This window comes from Cynocephalus volans, chromosome 11 (genome assembly GCF_027409185.1).
Source record: "Cynocephalus volans isolate mCynVol1 chromosome 11, mCynVol1.pri, whole genome shotgun sequence".
Lineage (NCBI taxonomy): Eukaryota > Metazoa > Chordata > Mammalia > Dermoptera > Cynocephalidae > Cynocephalus > Cynocephalus volans.
Window position 1 is genome coordinate 3,195,629 of NC_084470.1, and position 14,746 is coordinate 3,210,374.

At 42.8% G+C, this 14,746-nt stretch overlaps 1 non-coding gene across 1 annotated transcript; it reads right to left on the minus strand.

Annotated features, from left to right (window-relative positions):
- Positions 1-14,355: 14,355 nt before the first annotated feature.
- On the minus strand, positions 14,356-14,430 carry TRNAI-GAU (transfer RNA isoleucine (anticodon GAU)). The gene has a single exon. It is a non-coding gene; the product is annotated as a tRNA-Ile (tRNA).
- Between the last annotated feature and the right edge of the window lie 316 nt (positions 14,431-14,746).

A 14,746-nucleotide genomic window follows, 5' to 3' on the forward strand; every position in this document is an offset into this window, starting at 1 on the left:
TAACACCAAACTTTCTGCTCTTGTCCTCTGAAGTTAGAGGTTGCTGGGAATTGGAAAATGTCTAGAAATTCCCTTGTCAAAGAATAACATGTTATGGCATTTATTGAAATTTTATCACAGAGAAAATAACAGTAATATTACAATTTTGGAATTACCTGCTCTCAATATCACATCTTTTTATGTTTGTTTGTTTGTTTCCAAGACTACCTTGAGAAGTTAAGACAACTTTTACTTTTATAAAAGGATGTGTAAAATGGATTTCATCTGCTTTCTTCCAAAAGTTAATTTTTTATGAGATTCAAGTAATTTAAAAAAATAACATGTACTCAACAAGATTCAGAGGTTTGGGTATAGTACATGAAATTTAACAAACATGAGACTCCAGACTGGAAAGACAAAGATTTAAAGGGGATAGAAAATGTATTATTGTGAGAATACTGTAGATGCTCTATATTACCTGTAATTTTGTTTAGTTCTTAGAACTGCCCCTTGGGACTGCTAAACAAGGTCCAGTCTGCTTGACTTCCCATAGTTCACTTGAAATAAACATTATAGGGAGAGGCATCTTCCAATGTCCTTGTTCCACATTGTAGTTGAAAGTTGTAATAAAATCTTAGAATGACTGAATCCCAAAACAATGTATTCTAAATCAAAGCAAATATTAAAGTTGGTGAGAAAGAGGTACAAGAGCTTCAACTGTACCAATCAAACAACAACAACAAAAAATTGAAATGCAGGAAACCTTATACAGGAATCTTTTGAGAATAAAAACCGAGGAAAAACACAAGTTGATCAAATCATTTCTCTACTTTTTGGTTAGACAGTTGAGAATGGAGTAGCTTACTGGAAGAAAACACCTTGGCACAGAACTCCAACCTAGGAATGAAAGAAAGACTTGGATATAAGCTCCTTTTCTATAACTTCATTCTGTGTTTACTTTTTAAAAGTACTTTATGAATCTGAACCTCTATCTGATTTGTAAAATGAAAATAAAACTTTGAGGGTTTTTGAGATGTGAAAAATCCTTTGTGAAGCTTAACCTGGGTCGTTGGGCTGTGAGTCCCTTAATGGAAAGAAGTGGGTATTGTTAGTCAAGCAAGGAGCCAATGTCACTGAATCTGGTGCATGGTACATAGTTGGTGCTCAATAAATGTTTACTAAATGAATGTGCCGTAAGCCAATGAAAAAATCTATTACTAATTTTAATGTGGTCTGGGATAAATCCCAGTAGGTAGAACCAAGAAATTCCTAAGGCGCTTTTCACAGAATTCTAATGTAGCAAGTTTAAAAAGTGTATTTTAGCAGGTGGCCCAGGGTTCTTCTGTGGTAGCAAATGTCCTTGTTTTGGTAAAGGCCTTGAAACGTGTGGCAGACACTGTAGTGATTCCCTCTTGATGTGGCATTAGAGCTCTTAGCAGGGCACGTAGCTGCTCGGATTGAAGACTGCATTTCCCAGCGTCCCCTGCAGGTCAGGGTGACCATGTGACTGAGTTCTGGCTGATGGGACGTAAGCAGAAGGTTTGTAGCAGCTTTTGGACACCTTCCTTAGGAGATTCTTGGCCTGTGTCCTTTGCTTCTCTTCTTTGTTCCATCCTTCCTCTAGCTGCCATCACCTTAGAGCTTGAGGAAGAAAGCCAGGACTTCAGGTTCCTGATAATTGTGTGGATCAAATTATTTACCATACTGGCTCTAGGCTACATATCTCCAGATTTTTATGACAAGACAAAAGTAAGATGTATCTTGTTATTTTGGGTTTTCTGTGGTGGGGGAAACTAATCCTAACAAGTGAGGCCCTAAGGGACTGGGTTTGTAGGAAACAGTAACAAGAGGGTGTTCAACTACTCAGCATGAGAAAGATACTGGAGTGGGGGGTGGGGGTGGGGGGAGAAACTGGAGAAAAGAGAAGTTAGACCTGAGATGGTTGGCCAGTGAGAGGTTTCTATGGCAGGACCTCTGAAGGACTTCCAGTCCTGCAAATCCTTCATGAAGTTGGCTGAATTTTTCTCCTTCCCCCACCCCTTCTGTCTTCCCTTCTGTGTTAGTCTGTTCCCGTTGCTTATAACAAAACACCCAGAACTGGGTGATTTATAAGAAAATGAAATGTATTGCTATGGGTTCGGAGACTGGGAAGTCCAAAGTCCAGGGAACACATCTGGTGAGGGTCTTCTTTGACAGTGGCTTTACAGGAATGCAGGTGTCTCACATGGCAGAAAATGGAACAGAGAGAGAGAGAGAGAAAGACTCTTCATGTGCTCTCCTTTTAAAGCCCTCTGAGCCACACTCCTGGCCACCATTATTAATCCATCCACTATGGCATGGTCCTACAATCCAATCACCTCTTCAAGGCCCCACCTTTCAATTACCATAATGGGATTTCCCACCCTCAACAGTCACAGTGGGGGCCAAATTTCTAATACACAAAACTTGCGGGATACAATTCAAGCTTCAGTGAGTTTGGGGGACATTCAATCCACAGCACCCTTCTTCCTTCTTTTGGGGGATTGGTTAGGAATCAAGAAAAAGGGACTGAATCCTGAATCCAGGTCAACTAGGAGAAAATAAAAAAGAACTACATCAGGTGAGAAAAAAGGAAATTAAGAGCCCAGCAAAGGCAGGAAATTGTTCCCATGGGTGCCCAGAAAACTGAAGCTCTTGGAAATCTGCAGAAATCTTGATGAGAACATTGGATGCTGGAACCAAATTTATCTAAATTTTATTATTATTAGTATTATTATTAATATTATTATTTTGGCAGCTGTCCAGTACGGGGATTTGAAACCTTGACCTTGGCATTATCAGCACCACTACCTAAATTTTATATGACCAGAAAACTATAGCTCACCAATGAGCTTACATCCTACCACTGTGGGAGTCTGAGTTTAACCCGAGTATTTCTTGAGATATGAACACGCATCAACAGAGAGAATTTGAATAGAAATTCCACAGCAATAAAAGGTTCAAAGAGAAGAGACTTTCCTCCACTTAATCAGAAATTAGCTTCCTAGAGTTAGCCTTTTTCATGCCCTTCTTTTTTGCCTGCAAACTCATTCTAGCACTGTCAAACTCCACAGCTTCTGCACATGAGGGCCACTCTCAGAAGAGAGAAATCTCTGAGACGTATTTGTGGTGTGCTGCAGCCGGCTTCTATTGGCAATTGGATGCATTTCTTCCCAACTCTGTGTCCTTGTTGTATCAGAGTTGAGCCCAATCTCTCTCTCACTGCAAGACCCCCTTGCAATAGTCCCTATACCTATTGCGATAATCATTCCTGAACAGTCTTCCTTTTTGTCTTTAATGAGTTTTAAGAATAATTTTTCTTTAACAGCACAAATTTAAGTTTCTCGATGTGATATCTATGGATCTGGAAGTATGCCATTCCGGATGCAGGTAAATGCTTGAACGGATTAGTGAGACTATTACTGAGAACAATATTTAAGAGAAAACCTCAGGACCTTATGGTAGAAATGAGGTGGAAGCCTGACCTGCTGATAAATGACGTTGTTGAAGATTGCATGGGCTGAAGACCTGTGCGTGTGATACAGAAGAAAGCATATTGACTCTTGGAAATCCCAAGAACTGGGTTTGGTCAGTGTGACCTGTTTGTTTTCGGTGCCCCAGCTGTATGTAGACCTCATGGTTAGTCCCCTTCCTGCTTAACTGAAATGCAGCTCCTCAGAGGATGTGAGGTGACCTGCAAAGTCATGCTCCCCCTCTGCAGGACTCAAATGGCAGCACTCATATTGTTTCTCCTTTTCCACATCAGGCCCTGCACCCAGTGTGAGTGGCTAGGTTTAATCTCTACGATGACTCATAGATTTCCTAGGACTTCTCCTAGTGGTGTGACCCAAACTTGATTCCTTAGATGCACATCGCCACCCTGGGCTCTGTTCCTTACAGTACACCCTTTCTGGCCGTACTGTTTATACCAGTGGCAGATACTGTTGTGATCAGAACCTCATGCCTTGTTGAACATGGCTTGGGATACTTTTTCTCTTTGGGACTCCACAGTCCTCCCTTGAGCTTTTCCTGTAGAAATTTTCCTCTTGTCATTCCTCCTGCACACCCACTGTTGGGAGGCAATTTTCTATCATTCTCTTGCATTTTCGCATGACTTGCATGTATCTTGCAAGGAGAGGCAGTGACTACGTTTCTTCTAGACTACCTTTTCAAAGATGCTTGTTAGTGAACAGCCTTGGAAAATATAGAAAGTGTCTGCCTTCGGAGCAAAGAGCAGATTTGCTTGCAACCTTGGAAGGTAGGGATAGTGCCTTTCTTGAGAGGAAAAGGCAGATATACTGCTCATTATAAAGGATTTTGGTTGCTTAAACTCAGTTCCTCTTCTGTAATGCAACCCACAGTATGTGTAAATATCATCTGGCCCTCTCTGCATCACCTTATGGGAATTGGAACTGGGGAACCAGCACAAATGCTGATACTCTGGCTACTCTTATGGCTATGGGTATCACAGTCCTTTATCGCTCACCCAGGAGGAGCCTTGTGTCTTCTGTCACATCCATGAAACTGGTGGGCCACCTCATTAACCTGAAAGTAGCGTCAAATCTCAGATGCTTTACCTACCTGAGTTTGTCTGATCTGCCTCATGCCTTTTTTTTTTTTTGGCAGCTGGCCAGGACAGGGATTTGAACCCTTGGCTTTGGTGTTAGAAGGCAGTGCTCGAATCACCTGAGCTAACCTGCCTCATGCTTCTGAACCCCAGTGTTAGAGATGCCCCTCAACCTGGGGTACATGTGGAGATGCCAGGGGAAGTCTGGGTTGTGAGAAGCGATATTTGCTGAGGATTGGCTGAAGGGCATGCATTTCTAAATGTCACCCTTGACGCACGTACTGTTGGCTCTGAGACTTGTACTAAATCGTGCTTCTGTTTTTTTGCCATCTGCCGATTTTGATGGGCACGATAAGAAACAGCAATGTAAAAATTTACTGTGTGCACATTGCTGGGATATTTTCAAGGACACCGACTACAACAGAATGCAGTGTCCTGTTTATGAGGGCCCACGGGAGAAATTTGTCTCAGGTATTAGGAAAAGCTGCATTTCTGTTGAACAGCTGTGGTGCTTTTGTCCAATGGACACTATAAGTCTTGTAATTAATTGTGTATCTCTATTGTCTGAGCATCTTGGAAGAACAGAGCCAAATTTGTGGCCCAACTCCTGGGATTAATCAAGGCCGGATAGTCTGCATTTGAGAGCACTAGGTTTACCCCAGGGCTGTTTTTCTTCACTCCATCTCTTCATTTATTCATTTTTTACATTTTTGCAATATGTGTATTTTTCAAATTTTATTTTGAGTTTGATATTTCTGCAAAGTTTCTGGTAATACCAGCGCGTGTCTGCCCAACCCCTGCCCCTTCCATGCCTCCCACCTCCTGCGTTTTCCTTGCCCTGGTTTAGGTCCTTCTTTGGGTGGAACATCTCAGATGGACCCTGGGATGCACATTTCACGAGAGCTCGCGCGTGTGAAAGGGTCATCAGTCGTCCATGTCACTTAACTGATCATGCGGCCATGCGTAGAATCGTTGGCTAGAGACAGTCTTTCTTAGGCCTTTTAAGGCTTTGTTCCATTGGCTCCCAGGTTCCGGCACTTCAGTTGTGAAGGGCAGAGTCATTCTGGTTCTTGATCCTTTGATGTGACTTACTTTTCTCGCTGTTCCCAGTGTTGTGCAATTGCAGGAAAACGATGTGCCTTTGTGGGGTCTTTTTATACCCGTTGGGTTGGGCATTTGTAGTCTGGAAACTCATATCCTCCAGATGAAGGACATTTTCCTCTGGTTGATTCTTTGGTAATCTCCTCTCCTGCACTTTCTGAGTCTCTGTCTCTTGACGACTTTATTTAGGTTTTGTACTTTTTGAATTATTTCTCTCATGGCATCTCTTGACTAATTTTCCTTCTATTTATTCCTTTTTTGTTTGTTTTTAGCAGTTGGCCACTATGGTGATCCAAACCCTTGACCTTGGTGTTACAACGCTGCGCTCCAGCCAGCTGAGCAAACCGGCCAGCCCCTCTCTCTCTAGTCTCAAGTTTCATTTCTTGAAGGATACCCTGTATTGGCTCCTATTGCTGCTACAACACATGACCAGACACTTAGAGGCCTCAACAGCACCCGTTTATTATCACAGTGTCTGCGAGTCGGAAGTCTAGACACAGTGTGGCCCAGTTGGGTCCTCTGCTTAGAGTCTCACAGAATGGAAATCGGGGTGTTGGCTGGCTGAGCACTTACCTGAAGGCTCTGGAAAGAATCTGCTTGCAAGTGTGTTGTGTTTGCACAGTCCAGGTCCTCGTGGTTGTAGGACTCGGGTCCCCATTTCCTTGCTGACTGTCAGCCAGGGCTGGCCTTTCTGCTCCTGGAGGCCACTTGGCATTCTTCCCTAGGTGGTGTCCTTGCCTGTGGCCCTGCATTGCAGTTTCTTGCACCTCAAATCTCTCCTAATCTTGTGCATTCCTCTTGTTAAAAAGCACAAGTGGACCAAGACAGTCAGTGTAAGTGGGGTTCTTTTGGGGGGATGGGGGGTGACTAGTTGGAATCCCCAGGGAAGAATGTCCCGGTCTCTTGCCTGGGGGCAGCCCTGAGGACGTCCTGGATTCAGCTGACGGCCTTCCCCAAATCCTTCCCAGTGCGGTGGCTCACACCTCAGCTTTGCCTGGTGTCCTGGGGCCAGTCCCTCATGCTTAACATTTTCTGAAAATAAACCTATACCCTTCTGGTGAGATTGAAGAGGGGATCTGGGGAGTGTACAGCTTCTTAGTATATTTTCCCACCATCCTCCTGCCTTCAACTCTAACTTCACCCTCAGTTTCAGAGGTCCCAGCTGCCTACTTCTGAGATTTTATGCAATTCTGTGAGGACGCCTGGCTTGGCTCCTGGTTCTCTTGGGTTGGCCACGTCCGTCGGTCACTATTTACTGCTTTGCACGTGTTGTTGCTGTGGTTTTCTCTCCCATTCATGTTGACTGTGCAACTATACGTGTCTTTAAAACAACTCTATTGCTGTCATTTTAGTGGGGTACACACGTGTCCAATACACCATCACTCATCAGAAACTTCATGCACGCATTATGCACAGGGTTTTATTTTTAAACGAAAAGCCGTAAATTCTTTTTGGAATGTGGTGAGGAAAAAATCAACTCATTATATTGATTACTATTGTGTCTGTGAGTCTGGGAAGTTAGCTGGCTTGTGAAATAAATTTCATTTTCTCATTTGTAAACATCCTGATAGGTTTGCTGTAAAAGTACAATGTGACAATATTTGAAAGTACCTGGGACAGTGCCTGACACACCGTAGACATTCAATACATGCTGCTGAATGAACAAATAATACGCACTTACCTGAAACCAAAAAAAAAAAAAATCTAGGGAAGGAGGTGTCCTCAGCCACGGCTAGAGCCAGGCGTGGCGTGCCTGAGGCAGGCTGGGTTTGGCACCGCTCTCTCTCTTTGTTTAGTTGGTGGGCATAGGGAAGACATGGATTTTCCTCTTTTAAAAAATCGTGTATCTCTTTCCTTCAGATGAAGGGCTTATTATTTAGACTAAATGTAAGAAAATATTTTAACTTCCTTGCAAATGCCTTTCATTTCACAATTTCTCCATCACTCATACGTCTATGGCACAACTCATCTCCCTAATAATAAAGGATAACAAATGAATTTAGTTGTACAGTTTTGTTAAAATATGTCAAAACCTTCTTCTGACTCTCACAATGGCAAGCGTTGTTCGCTTTTTGGCAGATCTCGTATTCCTTCAGCTTTATTTTTTCTGGACCAGACATCTTTTGGGGACGCATCTTAAAGCGTTACCATGCACACAGCAAAGCTCAGTCTTTGTCCACAGCCTCCCGTCAAGCATCACCTGGAGCCATAGCTTTGAGCTGATCTCACTGCAAGACCGTCGGCCTGTTCACGTGGCGTCACTGATGGAGAAGCCAGAAACGGCTCCGTGCGGGGAGCATGGGAGAGGCCACTTTTCACATGTTGACTTTTACTTTGAGGGAATCGGTGAGAGCAGGACCAATTACAGTTTCCCAATCAAGTAAGAAACTACATGCAGAGATCGGAGCTGACGGGCACAGTATTTCCTCCTATTTCAGGGGCATCTTGGTGCCCACTGTGGGTCAGCCCCCGGGCAGCTGCCCCTGGACCAGCTGTGCCCTCAGCCTCTGCGTGTGCCACCTTTCTTCCTTGTGCAGTGTCCCGATGGTCTCTCCACAGCCCAGGGGGTGGCTCTCAGGGACTTCATCACCCCACCAAGGTAAGCTCCACCGTGCATTCGCCATTTAACACCATGTATCACCATCTCTGACCACTTCCTATCTCCCTAATCTGCTCTGCAGCCAACCTTCCAAATCCTGTTTTTGCTGCTTTTTCTTCCATTCTCTTCTTGGCCCCTCTTTGGGTTTAGTACTTGATGCTACTTGGCTTCTGTTGGCAATAATTCTGAGTTTCCGCATTGGCTAAGCTGCCTCAGGTGAGCGTCCTTCCTGGTTTCACTTGACCTTGGCTTTTCCAGGCTGTGAGCAGGCCTTGGGCAGCACGTGGAGCTCAGGAGGATATGCAGCAGAGAGCCCCCACCATGCTGAATGCATTGCGTGCTAGGGTGACACTTCGAGAATCTGCCCTTTTCTCCTGCACAGCTGAGCCCATGGTGGTATATGCTGCTAGATGCCTACCAGCATCCATTCCCCCCCATTTATTTTCCACAACAGAACCACTATGTAACTGAGGGGAGGGAGGAAGGGGAAGGGAAGGGTAATTTGCTAAACTTATGTCTGCATTTCTAGCTGTGGCCTATGACTTAGTTCTGGCCAATGATATGTAAGGAAGCCTCATTAACATAACATAGACAACCAGACACCTAGGGAAATGTTTTTATCCTTCCTGCTCCTTGGAATAGAGGCATGATGACTGGAGCTACAGCAGCCAGATTGGATCAAGAGGTAGATACCATAGGCTGATGACAGTAAAGCATAAAGATAAAATTAAACATAGGTTCCTAATAGCTTAATAAAGCCACTAAATCTCCTTAGACTATCTCCAAACCTGAAAATTTTGGCTTTCTGTTTTCTGTTGCCAAACCTAAGCTAAATATACATGCCAATAATTTCTTTTTCCCTCCTTTTATCTTCTTGTTGCCACCTCTGAAAGAGAGGAATATCTGTATTAATGATGACAACCCACGCTCTTGGATTGCTCTGCTAGGCGGTTGCCAACACCACTACTATTGAAACAAAAGTGAAGTACATTGCTGTGTTAAAAGTTATAATAATTTCCATGGCCACAGACTCAAAACCCCAGCTACTCAAGACATTGGCGTCTACCAAAAGTATGTAAATGCTACTCCTTACCTCTACCCTGTACACACAGTGGCGCCTCCTGCTTGGAAAATGTGCAAACAGTCTTTGCATACAAGCTTCTGAAATCACGTTATCAAAATCAGTGTACTTTGCTTATTTCACTCAACATAAGTTTCACCAGGCTCATCCGTGTTGCTGTAAATGGGAGAATTTCATTCTTTTTTATGGCACAGTAGTATTCCATGGTGTATATATACCACAGCTTCCTTATCCAATCATCCATCAGTGGACATTTAGGTTGGTTCCAAATACTGCGTGTGCTCACTCATATGTGGGAGCTAAGAGAAAAAGAATGAAGGAAGGAAAGAAAGACCACAGTGGTGCACTGGACTTGCAGAGGCAGAGAACACTCCTTGGGCTACAAGGTGGAGTGGGGGGGAAATGGGGAAGGAGAGGGAGTTTGATGGTAATTGGGTGGGGGTACAAATGCAATTTGTGGTCCTGGGTATGCTGTCAGTATAAATCTGGCCCTCATATCATGGGCACGAGGGGTGACAATCAGCTTTGTGTCACATGAATATTCATAACCAATGACAAAAAAAATTAAGTTTAATAAAACTTGCTGAAAATAAAAGTTTATAAATTTGAAAATGTTAAAAAGAAGTCAGTGTAGGAAAATAGGGCTTTAGTGGGATTTCTGGGCATTTGCTGAGAATTGTCAGTCTGTTTTTCAGGCTCACTTTTCCTCCAGCCCCCAACTTTCCAATATAAAAAAATTGCGAGGATACAGAAAATTTGAAGTAATGTTACATATGACTATTCATGTCCCCACCATGGAGACCGAATAGTTGTTAACATGCTTGTGTTTACTTTATCTATACCCATATACCTATATATATTTAAAGCTAAATCTGTGTTTAGAGTGACTTTTTTTGGCTGACCATTTGAAAGTGAGTTGCAGACACCATGTTTCCACTCTAAACATATCCTGAATTTCCAGATATGTTCTATGTGGTGAGGACAGTGCCAAAGGCAGATTGCCTGCGTGTGTTCAGCCCGAGTGCCCGTGTCTTAGAAGGGGCCCTCCGGCCTCAGTCTGGGTCATGTGGGGAAGAGCGCTAGGAAGTGGCCTCTGAAAGTGAAGCGCAGCGATGCCTGTACTTTCTTGACTTCACGTAAGGAAATATTTGTCTTGATCCTAAAATACTGTAAATTCAGCTAAATTCTACCATATCACTTCAAAAACTTCCGAGCCATGATGTTGACTGCTGGATATTTCTGGAAAGGCCTTAAGTAGGATAACCAACTCCTGGTTTGCCCAGGGCTTTCCTAGTTTGAGCACTGAAAGTCCTGGGAAACCCCTCAGTCTCAGGCACAACAGGCTGGTTGGTCACCCGAGTTAAAATCGTTCTGACTTAACCTCCCTCCTAGACAAAGTAGACAACTTTTTCATTATTCATTTAACAAACCCTTATTGGATAACTGTGAGAGGGATGGGTCCTGGGGTAGGGCTGCTGGTATCCAGCTGACTATGCCATAGTCTTTGCCTTGCAAGGAGTTCACACAATCCTCTATATTTGCCATGAGTAGTTAAAGACAAATTGTGCTTTAGAGCTGGGATTTCTCTTCAGAGTCACAGGCAGAAAAAGAAACAAGAAGGGATTCATGTAGAGAATAATCTGGATATTTAAACATACTTTGTCTAATTGTGGGGAATTTAGCTTTCTTTACTTTACGTTTCAACATTGGTTCCTTAACACAGAAAAGTTCGTGAGGAAGAGAAGTCATGGCTGCCTCACTTGACATTTTCTGAGGGCACTCAAGCTATCATGTTGCTCAGTGCCCTTTGTAAGGAAAGCTGAAGGCTTTTCAAACCTCACAGTCCATTTGTGAAAGAAGCTGATGACATTCCTGGCAGGTTGTGCTTGTGGTGTAGGTGACAATGTCACAGGTGCTGCCCTCTGGGCCTGGTAGCTTGGTAGCCTCGAGCTTCTTTATGAAACAGTACCCCATGTGAGCGGCAAAGGTGTTTTGCAGCTGCCAGACCTTTGTGTTCTAAAATGCTGGGCAGTGTCTGACTGGAGACAATAGCTCCTCAAGGGCAGCTCTGGGCTCCCAGCACCAGCCCAGCCACTGGCAGGGAGCAGACGCACACGGCAATTGTTGTGTTGGATAGATTTGGATGGAAAAAGAAAAAAAATCAGATTATTTTAATATGAAAAGTATGATTTTTAAACCTACAATACACTAGAACTTTAGTTAAAGTTTAGATCATTTTAGTTGGGAAAGAATGTAGGAAGCAGATTCTGATGATTCCTATTGAAAATTTACCTTCTGCTCTGATTTGATTAAGTTTCAGTTAAAAAAAGTTTCATCTTTATACTTTACTTGTATAAAGATGCAAAAGTTACTGTTCTCTTGTTTAAGCTAAAAACCAAAACCAAACAATCAACCTCCCTGCCCGTGAACCTCCAGGCAGAAATCTGAAGAGCCAATAGTTGCACATTTTTACCTCTGTAGAGCTCTTGTATATCCTGCTTCTGCTCCTTTTGGGTGATACTTACTTCTTCCCCTTTTTTGAAGGTGAAGAGGCCAGTTCTAAGCTTCAGTTCTCAGATTAAAAACCCCTCAAGGAAGACAGCATGCCTGGGGTCTTAGACAGGAACTGAGGGCAGCCACCCCTGCCTGGAAGCAGGCAAGAGAGCATGCCGAAAACACTACGTCCATGTGGGTGGCCCACCACAGCCACTACCACAGCCACAGCTGCCACAAAAGCAGCTCGATGTGACAGGAGTAGCCGCAGCCACTGTGCAGGTGGCCTACCAGACACTCAGCTGCATTGATACAAGGAGAGTCTCCAGAGGAGACTGGAAAAAGAAGAAGATGTCTCTCTTCTCAAAGATCACTCCAGACTAATAGAAACAACTGCTCTACCAGACGACCAGATATCAATGATACTAGAAATACAAAAACCTGTGAAAGTATGACACCACTAGAAGAATACAGCAATTCTCAAATTACCAGGCGCTATAGAGCAGGAAATCCTTGAAATGACTGAAGAGAAATTCCAAGCAACAATCTTAAGGAACCTCACTGAGGTATGAGAAAACTCAGACAATGTCATGAAATGAGAAAAAAAAAATCCAGGATACGAAGGAGGAAGTTTACAAAGAGATTAATACCTTAAAAAAGAATGTAGTAGAATTCATGGAACTGAAAGATTCACTCAATGAAATAAAAAACACAATCAACAGCTTAAGCACAGGCTAGAAGAAGCAGATGAAAGGATTTCTGATCTTGAAGACAGTCTTTTGGTCCCAGGTGGACCAAAAAAAGAAAGGAAAAAGAATTTTAAAAAATGAAGAAAATCTAGGAAAGCCAGCAGAAGACTTTAAGCACACAAACATTTGAGTCACGGGTGCTCCAGAAGGGGAAGAGAAAAGATAAGGCATCGAAGACCTATTCAATGAAATAATAGTGGAAAACTTCCCAGGTATACGGAGAGACACGGACCTTCAGATCCAGGAGGCTCAAAGATTCCCCAAACAAATTCAACCCAAAAAGATCCTGTCCAAGACACAGTAGAGTCAAGCAGGCAAGGCTCAAAGACAAAGAGACAATCTTAAAAGAAGCAAGAGAAAAGCATCAAGTCACCTATAAGGGAGCCCCATCAGACTCACAGCAGACTTCGCAACAGGAACTCTACAGGCCAGAGAGAAGGGGATGTGATATTCAAAGTACTAAAAGAAAAAAAGCTGCCAACCAAGAATCCTATACTCAGCAAGGCTATCCTTCAGAAACGAGGAAAAAACAGTGTATTTTTCAGGCAAATGAAAAAACTGTGGTAGTTCATCACCACACCACCAGCTCTACAACAAATCCTCAGGAAATCCTGCATCTGGAATCCGGAAAACGATAGTCACTACCACGAACACACAAGAAAGAAAAGAACTCACTGGTAGAACGAAAATGCAAACAAGAAAGAAACTAAATCTTACCACCACAAAAACCCATAATGACAATGTAGGGTTTTTGACCCTTCTTTATTTCTGATTTTAGTAATTTCAGTCTTCTTTCTTTTTCTTGATCAATCTAGATAAAGGTTTGCAAATTTTGTTGATCTTTTTAAAGAACCAACTTTTAGTTTTGTTGATTTTCTCTACTTTTAAAAAAATTCCCTATTTCATATATCTCTGTTGCAATCTTTGTTATTTCCTACTTATATTTGCTTTTGGTTTAGTGTGCTCTTCCTTTTCTATTTCCTTAAGGTGGAAGTTTACATTACTGATCTGAGATTTTTCTTATTTTTAATATAGGTGTTTACAAGTATACATCTTCCTCTAAGCACTGCATGAGCCCTGCGTCCTATAAATTTTGTTATGTCACTTTGATCTTTACCTCAAAGTACTCTGATTTTCCTGTGATTTTTCTTTTTACTCATTGTTTATTTAGGAGAGTGTTACTTTCTACGCACTTGTGAGTTTTCCAGATTTCCTTCTGTTATTGTGGTCAGAGAACATATTTTCTATGATCTTAGTCTTCTTAAATGTATTAAGACTTTGTTAGTGGCCAAAAACAAACAAACAAACAAACAGAAAACCTCTCAGGAGTCCTGTAACCAGGTCTCCTTCAGTCAAACGAGCAGCTTTCGTTACAAAGGCTTAAGCGCCGTCAGGCAGCTCTTGAACACTCGGTCACTGATCTGTACCTCACCCTCCTTTGACCTTGTCAGCAACCCCGAGGCAGGCACTGCCATTATTTCCACTTCACAGCTGAGGAAGCTGAATCTCAAGTTGCTTAAGTGACTTACTGAGGATCGTGCAGCTGGAGATTGAGTCTAAATGTTTTAGTTCCAAGATCAGGATCACTCCATCAAATTTCTTCTGCTTTCCACTAGAGACATGGTGACCCATAGAGTATCATTTCGAAAAAGGTAAAATTGTGACTCTCCCATAAATATAAAATGAACACATGTCCAAGATCTTCTGCACTTCATTAATGAATGAGGGAAGCGTTAAGATGTTACACCGGTTTTTTTTTTTTGGTGGCTGGCTGGTAAGGGGGTCCGAACCCTTGACCTTGGTGTTATCAGCACCATGCTCTAACCAACTGAGCTAACTGGCCAGCCCAAGATGTTACACCGGTTTAAAGAGCACTTGAGAGGTAAGGTCTTTAGAGGTAATGTTTGCATAAGTTTACTGCTTTAGATGCAAGACTTGTTAATGTCCGACAGGGTGATAAACGGTAACCTTTGGAGTTATCTCTTCTACGGGACAAAAATTATTTACATCTCTACTGGGCAAAAGTCTACAAGTTAAGCTCTGCCTCAGAGACCTGTAAAATAAGCGCAGCCAATAGGAAGTGGAGACCAGCACAACACCGTGAGAACACCTGTAGTCTTTCCCCCTATTTCCAAGCTTCAAATAATTTTAGATAATTT